Source organism: Hyalella azteca, unplaced genomic scaffold (genome assembly GCF_000764305.2).
Source record: "Hyalella azteca isolate HAZT.00-mixed unplaced genomic scaffold, Hazt_2.0.2 contig17450, whole genome shotgun sequence".
In the NCBI taxonomy this organism is placed as follows: domain Eukaryota; kingdom Metazoa; phylum Arthropoda; class Malacostraca; order Amphipoda; family Hyalellidae; genus Hyalella; species Hyalella azteca.
The window spans coordinates 1-13,247 of NW_025947233.1; the positions used below are offsets into that span (position 1 = coordinate 1).

The window sequence follows — 13,247 nt, forward strand, 5'->3', positions numbered from 1 at the left end:
TCATTAGGATTATGCTGCAGAGCAGCAGAGTTTCGCTGGAGTACCTCACATATACGCTCATACGAAGGCGTCTCATCTGGAGACTTTTTCTGAAATAAAGTTGGAAAAAGATCATTAAAGTTGCTCTTCAAATTTCATGCCAACACAAGAGAAGATTCTCAAGACCATTCAAAGATATAAAACTTAAACATCTCCATGTAACGATTTATAACATGGCAAATTTACTAGACATTAGGACACTTTAATGCAGACTTAACATCAAGTTCCAGAACATTGATATCAAAGAACAAATTTGCAACAATGATGAGCTTTGCAAGCACATATGAACAATCACTTTGTGTACTAATACCCAAACACGCAAATATCCTATGTAGCCTGCAAGCACTTCCTTAATTACTTGCATAATAAAAATTAACTCACTTGGTTTTCAAAATAAGGCCTGGCATTACTGGGACCTAATATTACTTGCATTTGTACTGAAGTGATATAAAAACAATGAGAACTCACCTTAAAATATGATTTCTTATTTTTTGAAGCATTAGGTGGAAAGTGAAATACATATGGTCCTTCCTTGCTGGAGTTTAAAGGGTCACATACCAGAGATGTTAAGTCAATTCCTTCAGTTTCCAAGGCCTCAATGGTGATCCCAATATCTTCATGAGAACCTGCAAGATTGGACATTTTTCAGAGGTTTTTCAATGATGAAATTGGAAATAATATTGATAATAAGTGCATAAAGGATTAATACACGGCATAAATTTTTGTACCAAATTTAAGAATTTGATTAAATCTCAAGGATATCAAATCCCAGATTGAGCCCATCGAGGTAAAACACATTGAGGTACGGTATTGAAAATTGAACTAAGAAAAGTCAATGTTACATTTTCTAGTAAATGAATTAGTTGATGAAAAATGACATATATGTACATTGTAATACCTTGTAATTTGAAAGAACTCACTAGGTCCCTAGATTTAGGAAGATAAAACAGAAAGAATAAGACTAATTATTTTAAAAACAAATGCAGTCTCACCATTAGGCAGATTCTGGTTTCCTGTAGTGTCTTTCAAGAAGCTGGTTCCAGTGTAGACTTTGATCTTTAGCAAATTTTTTCTCAACTTTGACGTTTCAATACAACCATGTATAGCTTCATCTGCAGATTGAGTTGTAGTTGCAATGGCTTGAACTGGCAGGATCCCAACTTGAAGAATATGAGACAAACATGAAGGCTGCTGCCAGGCTTGCCTTTGGATGTTATCTTCAACATTCCTTAAGTTTTCTGAAGCGACAGCAGTAGCTGCCTGCATTTGCGATACTGGACAATGCACAGTGGAATCTTTCAGTGGAGAATTCGTTACAACATACTGAGGACTTCTAGGAATCAATTTCACACTAGGGAATGTAATTTTTGGAGCACTTGTATTGATCCTGTTAATGGGGATGGCATGAAAAATATTTTCAGAGAGAGTTAAGCTGACTTCTGGCTTACTGCTTGAATTAAGTTCACCATGAGGATAATTGTTGGAAGAATAGTAAATTGGATTGCTTATGCATTGAGTAACAATAGGATTTGTTATTGCAGAAATGGAGGGAGAAGGTGTCTTTGCTGGGCAGGACAACACATTTGCAGAAGTACTCTTGGGTTGAATATGAACATTTTTGGAAGATGTCTCAGCAGATCTCTCTGTTAGAGATACTTCTAAATCAGTTGTTTGAGAGGCCTTTTCCTCTGAATGCAAAACAGTAGAGTTGAAAGTGTGGTAAGATCCTTTTGGAAGGCATGTAAGCTCAGATTCAATTACAAATTCTGATATTTCTGACGTAGGGTTTTCAGAGTTGAGTTTAATTCTCTTTGATGGCACATGAACATAAGTCTGATTGTTCAAAGAATTCTGACTTGAAATGTAATTTACTGGTGAATGCAATGATTTATCCATGTTGACACTGACTAACTTGCAAGGTTTCAGAGAACTGTTATTATTTTTTTGCTCAATAGGTGGTTCATAAATTTTTTTTTTTTCCGAGTCAGTTAACCGTTTTCTTTGGTTCATTATAATTGGAGGTAAATGAGCACGACTAAGAATAGTTGGGAGAATTTTTGAACAAGCAGTTTTCTTAACAAATTCAAATGATGAATAGCAATTGGAAGGCTTCTCTGAGGAAACCAAATTATTCACTTTACCTTGTTCAATAATAGTTTTATTCTTTAAGGGTGATTCTGGTTTCATAGCTTGAGTTCCATCTGGAACAGGTTTGCCAATACTGCATTCAGTAAGTGGGGGATTAATCTTAATCACATTGGTACCCAGCCTACGTTTGCCAGCAATAGGTCCATTGTATTGTTCTAAGAGTTCAATACGAGTTTCACCTTCATGGCTCCAGTCAGCTGAGTGCAGGCCGCTTTCATCTCTATTCAACTTGAATAATTTAGCAGCAACTTTTTTCTTCTGAATTGCAACTTTACTTGCTTTGACAAAAATTCTGTTTTTCCTGTTACAAGAGCTTGAATTTTCTGGAATCAAACTAGGCTGCCTCATTTCAGAATTATCCACAACAGGTTTGTTTATGGAAACTTTTCTCACTGTAGAAGATGTGGACTTACAATGATAGTAAGGTGTGATTTCAAAAACATCTCGTTTTCTTTTATCACTTTTTTCTACTGGTACTGTCAAGCTACCAAATTTTTGGCTTAGTACAGTCTCAGTTTGCAGATTGCTAGTTATGACAGGATCAAATGAATCAAGAAATTCTACACTTGACTCGTCTATCAAATCTGGGGATAATGATGGTGGAGCTGGAGATATTCTGGAGGATGTATCAGCAGCAAAATCAAAATTACACAAGATGCTATCTGTAATATATATCTCTTTATCATTTTCAGCCAATTCACATGTTGTTGATGGGCAAGATGGAGGGGATTCATCTTCAAGTGACGTATCTGAGCCTGGATATACAGATTTATTGATCTCCTTAATAAAGATTGGATAGTCTGAGACCAATCCTTTATTAATGGATGGTATTTCCACAGGCGCATCATGAGTGGCCTTCAATGTATCTTCATGGCCATTTCCACTTCCATTTGTAATTTTCTGATGAGGAGCAATGAGCATATTGGAAGTAATTGGATCCTTTTTCTTCAAATTGAAAACGGGACTAGGAGATAATTTACAGTCAGCCATGGAGCTCCAATTGTTTATTCTTTCAACTGAATTATAAGGTTTCAACTCATTTTTCATGGCTATGAAAGGGTTACTCGAGTTCAATGTCCAGCTTTTTATGACAATTTTATCATTTCCATCACTAGATTGTATTAGTGACTGCAATGCATTGCATGCATTAGAAAGATTTTCAGTGGTAATAATATTTTCTATTTTTTCTAGTTTATTGATGTTCAAATTATTGATTGATGAACACTGATTAGCACTCATTTCTTAGTTGGACACCATCTTGTCTGCCTGAAATTGGAGAAAAATATCCAAAGCATTCCTGCAGCAGACATTACATTCAGAAAAGAAAGATATATTAAATAAAGCACATAGTAATACCGGTACCTCACATAACATAACATAATCCAACAGTAATGAATAAATTACAAATATATGCAGACCTAAATTAAACTAGACTTATCAAATTTTATTCAGTTTGAGCTCAGCCCAATGTTACAACCTCACTATTCTCATGCTACATCTATGTTGATTAGGCAACCATATAAGTTCACATTTTTCAAGCACTAGAAATGTTGCAAATCTTGGTTACTATTTCCTTAAAGCCAAAAATTGAACCTATGGATGTTTTTTATATTACCGTCAACCGGGGCTACTTGGGACGGGCGGGGTAACTCAGGACAGTCCTCTGACACAACATAAAACTGTTTTAGTAGCAAAACTAATTGGAATATTGCAAAATTAAATATAGTGGCATAAACATCTACATTTTTCCTATCTATGTACGTAGTATAAAGGAAGTTCAAAAATACTACATTTACTAGCTTTGAAAAATTCCTGAAAAAAATGGTGAAAAACGATATTTTGTAAAGTTACTTCTGCTAAGGTCTGTAGTAAAAAAATATTTGCTGTATTAAAAAATTTTGCTTAGAAAAAAGTGGCAGACAAGTGTCAGCATGAAAACTTTATTTGCGGAATTTACATAGCTCAATCAAAAAAAAAAAAATGGCGGCCATTTCCGCATGGCGGGGCTACTCGGGACACCCCCCCTCCCCAGGGCTATTCAGGACACCCCCAAAAACGCTTTTACAGTAGAACCTCACATTTATTCTACCTCTACATCATCTACAATGAAAGAGGAGGACTTCAGAGTACTGTTAGTAATGGATGAGTACACTCTGCAGGCTTCAAATGTTTTAAAATGAAGTTTTATTTCAAGTGTCCCTAGTAGCCCCGGTCGATGGGGCTACTCGGGACACTTTTTTTTTTTGCTTCTGGCACCTTACGAATAGCATATGGAATTTTTTTGTAGAAGCCATGTGATAGCCCTTGCAAAGAGCTTTGAAATGAGCCTAAACTTATTTATGAAATGTTTCATGGTAAGAATTTATGAATGAAAAACGTTCAAAATCGTCCCGAGTAGCCCCGGTTGACGGTATTTTCATTTTAACCTCAAATTACTCATTTACAACTAAAAACAACTGTTTCCATGATTTACTTCAATAGTTCAGGTCATCATTAATTCTGGTATGAATGAATAACTTTGATAGGAAAGTTTGAAGACCTCAAATAAGACACCAATTAAAAGAGTCCAAAGTGATTAATACCTAGCTTTCATGACAGCATATGCAGGGATTGCAGTATCACTAGATCAGGTTTTGAATAGTTTTAATCCAATAATTGTAGATGAGGTCATTGCCAGTTCAGTGTTTAGTGCTAGGGGACATCTAATAGTTTTGAGAATTTTTCATTAATAACTTCTTACCATGAAACAAATCAAACAAGTTTGGGCTCACTTTAAAGCTCTTTCCAAGTGCTATCGAATGGCATCTCCAAAAAAAATTCCATATGCTATTTATAAGGTGACAGATAAAAAAAAGCAACCCAAATTACCCCTAAGAACGGGGTAATCCGGGACACTTGAAATAAAACTCAATTTTAAAATGTTTGAAGCATGCAGAGTGTACTCAATACTCATCCATTACTAACAGCACTTTGAAGTCCTCCTCTTCCTTTGTAGATGATGTAGTTGTGGAATAAATGCCATTTTCGGTGATTTTTACTCATTCCTTTATTTATATGATATTACCACATCCATACATTATATTATTGATGTGAAATTACTGTATCCATGGACATGCGAGTGTGCATTTAAAAAGACCTTGTCCACTGCAAGCTTCATACCAGCAGCTATGTAGCATTTCTTCCGTATCTGTAAGCTTACAGGACAGCTTACAATTTTGCACCATTTTAATTGGGTCAAGTGAATTCACTATAACAAAAAAAGATCATAAAAACATACCTGAAACAGTAAGGAATATTTTAGTGACAACCATCATATTTTTTGGAGAAATAAATCATAGTTTAGGTTAATTACTTTGCAATCTATGTTGCCGGTAGACAATTCTATCTATGACATTCAATGCACAATTTTGTGATAACGAATGATGCATTAATTTTTAGTTAAATGAATTTTTTTCGCTGAGTGAGATAAATGAAATAAAAAATGTTTGTTGTTAATTGATTGTTTGGTTAACTGGAGCCTTTGCTAACTGAGGTTGCACTGTAAAAGCATTTTTAGGCGTGTCCCTTGTTGCACCATGGTGCAGAAATGGCTGCCTTTTTTTTTTTTTTTGAATGAGCTTCACAAATTTTGTCAATCAAGTTTTCAAGCCAACACCCATGTGAACTTTCATGTCAGTAAAATTTTTTAATAAGGCAAATATGTTTTTGCTACAAACCTTAGCAGAGGTGCTTTTTCAAGATTTCACTTTTCACATCTTTTTTCTGGGATTTTTTAGAGGTAGTAACCCAGCAGGCATCTGATGTTGAAACTACATTGATTATTGGTTGATATTGGGTTCAAATGTGAACAACCAAAATTAAACCTCATATCAACGTCAAAATCTGACCAACACAAGAAGGGTTGTAAAACCACCTTACTTCAATGTTGAAACAATGTCAATATTGGCATGCTGAATGTATATTTCTTTTTAAACCTCCAATCAACGTCGAAATCTGACTAAAACTAGAATGGATGTGAAACAACCTTATTTCAACATTGAAACAAAGCCAATATTGGTATGTTGAATGTTTATTCATTTTTAAACATCTGATCAACATCCAAATCTGACCAAAACTAGAACAGACGTAAAACAACCTTATTTCAATGTTGAAACAACGTCGATGTTAGTATGTTGAATGCTTATTTATTTATATACGTCCAATCAACGTCAAAATCTGACCAAAACTAGAATGGACGTAAAACAACCTTATTTCAACGTTGAAAAATGATCAATATCGATACAATGAATGTTTAGCTATTTACCGGCATGGAATTAATGTTATCACACCAACATTGAATGAAATACACATTTATAAGTGAACAATTAATGACCAGAGAATGCATTTCAATTTTCAAGGAGTCAAACAATTATTTAGATAACGGATGAAAAACAGGTTGGTTCTTCAACGTTGATTCAACTACAGAATTTGATGTAGCAATGTCATAGTAGTAACATTGATTCAACGTTGCATTGTAATGTCAGTACAACGTTTCTTGAGATACGTTGCTTCAATTTTCATTCTAAACCTCTTTTCACCACAATCTCAAAGTCGTAATAGGAAGTGGTTTCAACGTCGATTCAACCATAAAATTCAACATTGCACCAATGTTGTAGTAGCAACATTGATTCAACACTGTATTGTAATGTCAGTATGACGTTTAATGAAAGATGTTTCCTCAATTTTCATTCTAAACCTTTTCAATTTTCATTCTAAACCAGTTTTTACCCCCGATCTCAACATCGTAATAGGTAGTTGTTTCAACACCGATTCAACCATAGAATTCAACATTGCAGCAACGTTGTAGTAGTAGCAACATTTATTCAACGTTGCATTGTACCGTCAGTATGACGTTTAATGAAAGATGTTGCCTCAATTTTCATTCTAAACCTCCTTTCACCCCAATCTCAACGTCGTGATAGGTAGTTGTTTCAACGTTGATTGCACTGCCGAATGCCTGCTGGGAAATGTATAATTTTTTAGCTTGCTTTATGCTAAATAGATAGAAAAATATTGAACATTACATAACTATTCTTAGTTTTGCAATATTTCAATTAGTTTAGCTGCTACAACATTTTAATGAAATGTTGGAGGAAGATCCCTTATTACCCCGCCTGTCCCTTATTACCCTATTTGATGGTATCATTTACCTATCATTAAAACTTAAAAACAAAGAAAACTTCACAAAATTTCATGCATCTTTATAGAAAATGTTTTGGAGTCCAGCTCCATTGTCAGTACCTATGGAAATTCTAGAACAGATAAATCAGTAATTAGTACAGTCAAGATTAAAAAAAATCTAAACAGTAAAGCTATTCTATTTACAATTTCAAGTGGGTGAGAGCTAAAAGCTGAATTTAAACAAGGCCTCCGTTTGAAAATATACAATGATTCTAAAATGCACAAATCAGAAACATCAGAAGTGGAAGCTAAAACCTTAAAGTCACTAACAGAAATTGGAACGTTGCACTTCTCGGCATGAGTGTGCTCAGCCAAATGAGGGGGAGGGATAGTACCATCAACAGGGGCTACTCGGGACAATTTCAAACGTTTTTCATTCATAACTTCTTACCATGAAACATTTCATATTTTTTCTTAACTGGAGCCTTTGCTAATTGGGGTTCTACTGTAAATGCGTTTTTGGGGGTATCCTGAATAGCCCCGGGGGTGTTCCAAGTAGCCTTGCCGTGCGGAAATGGCCGCAATTTTTTTTTTGGATTGAGGTACCATCAAACGGGGTAAAAAGGGACAGGCAGGGTAAATAGGGATGCGCGTTGAAGAGGAGCATATTGCTCCTCTTGCTTAATCTTAGATTATTAGGTTCTTACTCTTCATTCTTGGCACTTTGGTGTATTTCTTACTTTAGGTTAATTAATTAGCAAACCTTATTGATAGATTAGTCTTGTGACCAAGTTGAATAAGAGCCTTAATCATTATTATTTAGCCAATGTAACCCTTGTGTCTTATCCTATTGCTAATGTCTAGGTTTCTTTAACTCACTTGGAGATGTAGTGAGTGTCCTGACAGTTCTTGCCTCTCTTGAGTTTCCTGGTTCCTGCTACCCAGTACAGTATCACCTGTGGTCAGTAACCTTCTGTGGAACCTTCTACCAGACCGGTGAGTACCTGGGGTGTTTTTGTGAGGGGGAGTGCTTGGGTGTGCCTGTGGTGTCTATGAGAGTGATGCAACTACACTGCCTTAGTGCTATACATCAGGGTGATCCATGGACCAGGTAAAGAGTGCTCTTACTGTGCTAGTCTACTGTTGAAGAATCACCACCATTTCTTACTGTGCTCTCCTTTCCAGGACCTTTATTTGTCTCCATGCCAACCAAGACTTCTAGGCTATTGCGTATCTTACTGTAATTTTGATTCCCTTATGTCGCAGGTTAGGATGTTCAGTTTAAAATTATTGTTTACCGCAAAGTTGGACCCCATTGTAAAATTCGGATCTTGGACGGAATACTGCAGTCACCCCTGAGGGATTTTCCCCTGGATGGTGGTTGCTTAGCTTATCCTGTGAAGGATATTTGGTGCCCTAGACATTATCCTGTAGCAATGGCTCTTGACTTTGTTCTTAGCTTAAGTATAGTGTTGTTTGGGAATGACCTGCGTTTCATTGTCCCAAATTTGTTCTCAGGGAGGGAGGTAGAGTTAGCTAGGTATTATATCTTAGGGTGATTGAGCTAATCTTCACATAGCTTTTGTGAACCCCTGCTGACCGGACCGCAACAGCGTCCCACATTTTGTAGAAATGTTGTAGCAGCTAAACTAATCAAAATATTGCAAAACTAAAAATAGTGGCGTAACCTTCAACATTTTAAATATCTATTATGTATAAAACTAGTCAAGAAATCAAACATTTACTATCTCTAAAAAATCATGGAAAAAAGTGTGAAAAGTGCAATTTTGGAAAAGTACGGTACCTCTGCTAAGGTCTGGACTCTGGAGCAAAAAATTTTTCACTGAATTAAAAAATTTTACTTACATAAAAGTTGCACCCAGGTGTCGGCTTGCAAACGTAATTGACAGATTTTGCCTATCTCATTCCCCCCCAAAAAATGGCAGCCATTTCCGCATGACAGGGTATAAAGGGACACCCCCCGGGGTAATTAGGGACACCCTTAAAAATGCATTTACAGTAGAACCTGTTAGCAACGGCTACCGTTAACAAAAAAATTGATTAACAACAAAGAATTTTGATTACATTTACCTCGCTTGGCAAAAAAATTCACTTATCGAAAAATTAGTGCATCATCGGTCATCACAAAATTGTACATAGAATGCTATAGGTATATAGAATTGTGCACCGGGCATCATAGAATGAAAAGTAATTGACCTAAACTATGATTTATTTCTTCAAAACATATGATGGTTGTCACTAAAACATTATTTTCTGTTTCAGGTATGTTTTTCACAATCTTTTTTGTTATAGTGAAATCCCTATACTCAATGAAAATTGTGCAAAATTACAAACCATCCTGTAAGCTTACAGATACAGAAGAAATGCTACATGGCTGCTAATATGAAGCTTGCAGTGGACAAGGTCGTTGTCAATGGTCAATGGCATGTCCATGGATACAGTAATATCACATTAATAATGTAGTAATTAATGAATATGGTAATATATCAATAAAGGAAAAACAAGTAAAAATCATAAAAAATGCATTTATTTTAACTTCTACATCATCTACAATGAAAGAGGAGGACTTCAGAGTACTGTTAGTAATGGATGAGTACACTCTGCATGCTACAAACGTTTTAAAATTAACTTTTATTGCAAGGGTCCCAGATTACCCCATTCCCAGGGGTAAATCGGGACAGTTTTATTTCGCGTCTGGTACTACCTTACAAATAGCATATAGAATTTTTTCAAATATGCCATTCAATAGCCCTTGCAAAGAGCTATAAAATGAGCCTAAACTTGTTTCTGAAATGTTATTACATATACGGCCAGGAAGTTATTAACAAAAAAATGCTCAAAACCGTCCCTTTTTACCTCGTTTGATGCAGGGGTTGGCAATGATTAAATCAAAATGATTAAATCATGTGATTAAATCACTTGATTTTTATAAAAAAAATCATGATTTTTTTTTAATTTTTTATTTTTTCATATATTTAAATATATTGAGTTGCAGTCTTTAATTTATATTGAGGTATTGTTATTCATGGTTTAGTATAAATGTACTATGAATGACAAATTGGTATATAAACTTGTTGCCTTTAGTGTGTATTAGGTTCCAATAAATTGAATGTTTTTGGTACAGAGGCATCAAGTGTGCAATACATTGTACGTAGCTAGCAGCTTAACTAATTCTTATAAGGCTATAAATAGTCTCTAACTATTTGACTGTTTGTTATACATTGATTACAATATAAAATTTAAATGTGTTAGCTAGCTTATACAGAGTGGGGCAGAACCAATTGAACAGTTTTGAGGCAAAAATAAAATAGTAATATGGGTACTTAAAGAAGAAAGTTTATTTTCCTCAAGATTAGCATAACATACCATTTAAAATACTTATGTTTTGAAAACAATATCAGGAAGATGGGGTTTGTTAACTGCATCACACAGTTGGGGTTGTTCTCGGAAGTTTTCTACAGCACGTTCACACATATGGCAAGGTATGGCTGTAACCTCTGCTGCAATAATCTGTTCCCTTAGCTGATGTAGGGTGTGAGGGCGACTTCATCTTTTAGATGTGCCCAAAGAAAGAAATCGCAAATGCTCAACTCAGGTGACCTCGCAGGCCACTGTAAATCACCCCTCAGAGTCCAGGAACATGCATTTTAAAACATGGAGTGACATTCGGCTGTGTGAGCTGTAGCCCCATATTGCTGGAGCCACATGTCTCCCAATGCTTCATTTTCAGCAATGTTTTCCATCATGGGCTGCAAGAAATTTTGCAACACTGCAGCATAGTGATTGGAATTCACTGTCACGGTTACTCCCTCCTCTGAGAATGACTTCAACAGTGTGTTGCAGCTAACGGCCCCCATCTTCCAGATATTGTTTTCAAAACANGACTTAAAGACAAAGAAGTCCTGCAGGTGGGGCCATGGATTCTGAGGCTTGTCATGGCTGACCTGGCGCTCAGCCTCAGCAGCCTGCTGTCTCTTATACACATCTAGATGTGTATAAGAGACAGCCTCCAATACACTTCCAAAGTTCTGTAATCAATGGAGTCTTTGAAATGACAAAATCGTTCAATTTAAAATTTTTAGCTATAAGAGTAAGATCGTCATTTGTCAATATGAGGAGCTTTCATTTGTCATTTGTGAGGAGCTGTAAGAAAAAATTCATTGTTTTTATGTAAAAGAATGTTTTTCAATTAAAAGAAATGCAATACTTGATTTTTGGAAATACAATGTTAAAATTAACGATCCGTATTAGAATTCAATAGACGTTACAATTTCAGAATTATCTTCAAAAAGTTTGTTGTTGTTCGTTTGATCAGAAGTTTTTGTTTGATCAGAAGTTTTCATTCGCTTGATCAGAAGTTTTTGTTCGTTTGATCAGAAACAGAAAAAGTTTTCGTTTGTTTGATCAGAAACAACATAATTATTCATTCTCGTGCACTAAGTATACGAACTATTAGTTAATTCGTAATTCGTATACAACTGTATACGAATTAAGTATACGATTGATCATCCCGCTAGATTATGCACCGGGAGTGGGAAAGAAGCTAGGTACCTATTCAATTCAGTAGCACGTTAGCTCACGTGTTATGTTGTTCTGCTCATCTGAACTCTGAATGCGTGTTTAGTGTGCATGATGGAAAACTCTGCCTAATGATTACTTAATGAAGTTTAGTTCATTGCGGTCAACTTAAGAGACAAATTTTCAACTAACTAATACCTTTTATAAGTCTTATTTTAATTGTTGAGTGAAAGGTGCAGGCATACAACTTCCAAGTGATAACGTACTTTATAGAAACTGAGCAAGTTAGCGTACATATTTTAAGCCTCTAAAAAGTTCATTTTTTGCCTCAAATAACGATGTTGGGTAGAAAAAGTGGTCTTGGTGGATCGAAATAATATATATGAAATTAGAATTCCATCTTGCACGGACTCACTAAAGCCCACTGTGCAGAGAGTGGATGAATATTGCAAGATCTTTGGCGACGCTTCAGTAGCAAAATTTACGCCTTCTCAAGATCATTTAGATTGAAATTCTTGCATTAAATATATTTGTCAGTCTTCGGCCAACTATTTAGAAAAAAGTAAGGTTTCCGGTACGTTGGATGGATCAGGATGCAGTGAAGCTTGTCCGGAAATCACTTGCGATGAGTTCCCGCCAAAATATCCAATGCATATGTAAACAACACGTTTACGATTGCGTAGTTGCGGTCGCATTAGAGCGGTCAGACTGCATTATTGCAAGTTCAGTTGACACTTGCTGTACAATCGAACTGTTTTTAGGGTAAAATTAGTTATTTGGGGTAACACGCGCATGCAACCTTGTAAATAAGTTTGTGGTTTGTAAATAGTTTTTCATTACTCAGCGTAAATGGCTTTTCATTAAAAATTACCCGGCGACGCATCTTGAAAATGGTTGGCAACATTTTGGGCTTAAAAACCCATATATTGGCGATGCTGCTTCCACCCTCTGCACCCTGGACTAAAGCTTTTTCCCATGTGTTAAAATCACAATATATTTTCCAATTACTGCTGCATTCTCAAGTTATATTGCTGATCTCTAGACATTCATACAAGAAGAGCTATAAACTATAGGGAAGGAATAAATTTCAAATAGAACATAGACTTAAAGCCTTCAAGTTTGAGGTCTAGAAATTTATTACTTGCTACATACAGTCAGCATGTTACAAATGTGATAGTTTAAATTTTTCTCTGAATATTGTTGTGATCGGTTGATATTGGTTATAATTGTGCGATTAATTTTGCCCTTTGTGCAAAAACTACCTCCATTTGTACGAATGGTATGAAGGTTACAAAAGCCATACCCAGGATGGTGCCGTTTTCCGCGGATTAATCCGGCGTAAACGAGGCTCCAAGCCCTTC

The 13,247-nt window shown here is 35.7% G+C and overlaps 1 long non-coding RNA gene across 1 annotated transcript; it reads right to left on the reverse strand.

Annotated features, from left to right (window-relative positions):
* Positions 1-31: 31 nt before the first annotated feature.
* On the reverse strand, positions 32-1,053 carry LOC125179434. Its single transcript, XR_007157265.1, has 3 exons — positions 1,032-1,053; positions 508-665; positions 32-89 (listed from the first exon to the last, which is right to left on the reverse strand). It is a non-coding gene; the product is annotated as an uncharacterized LOC125179434 (long non-coding RNA).
* Between the last annotated feature and the right edge of the window lie 12,194 nt (positions 1,054-13,247).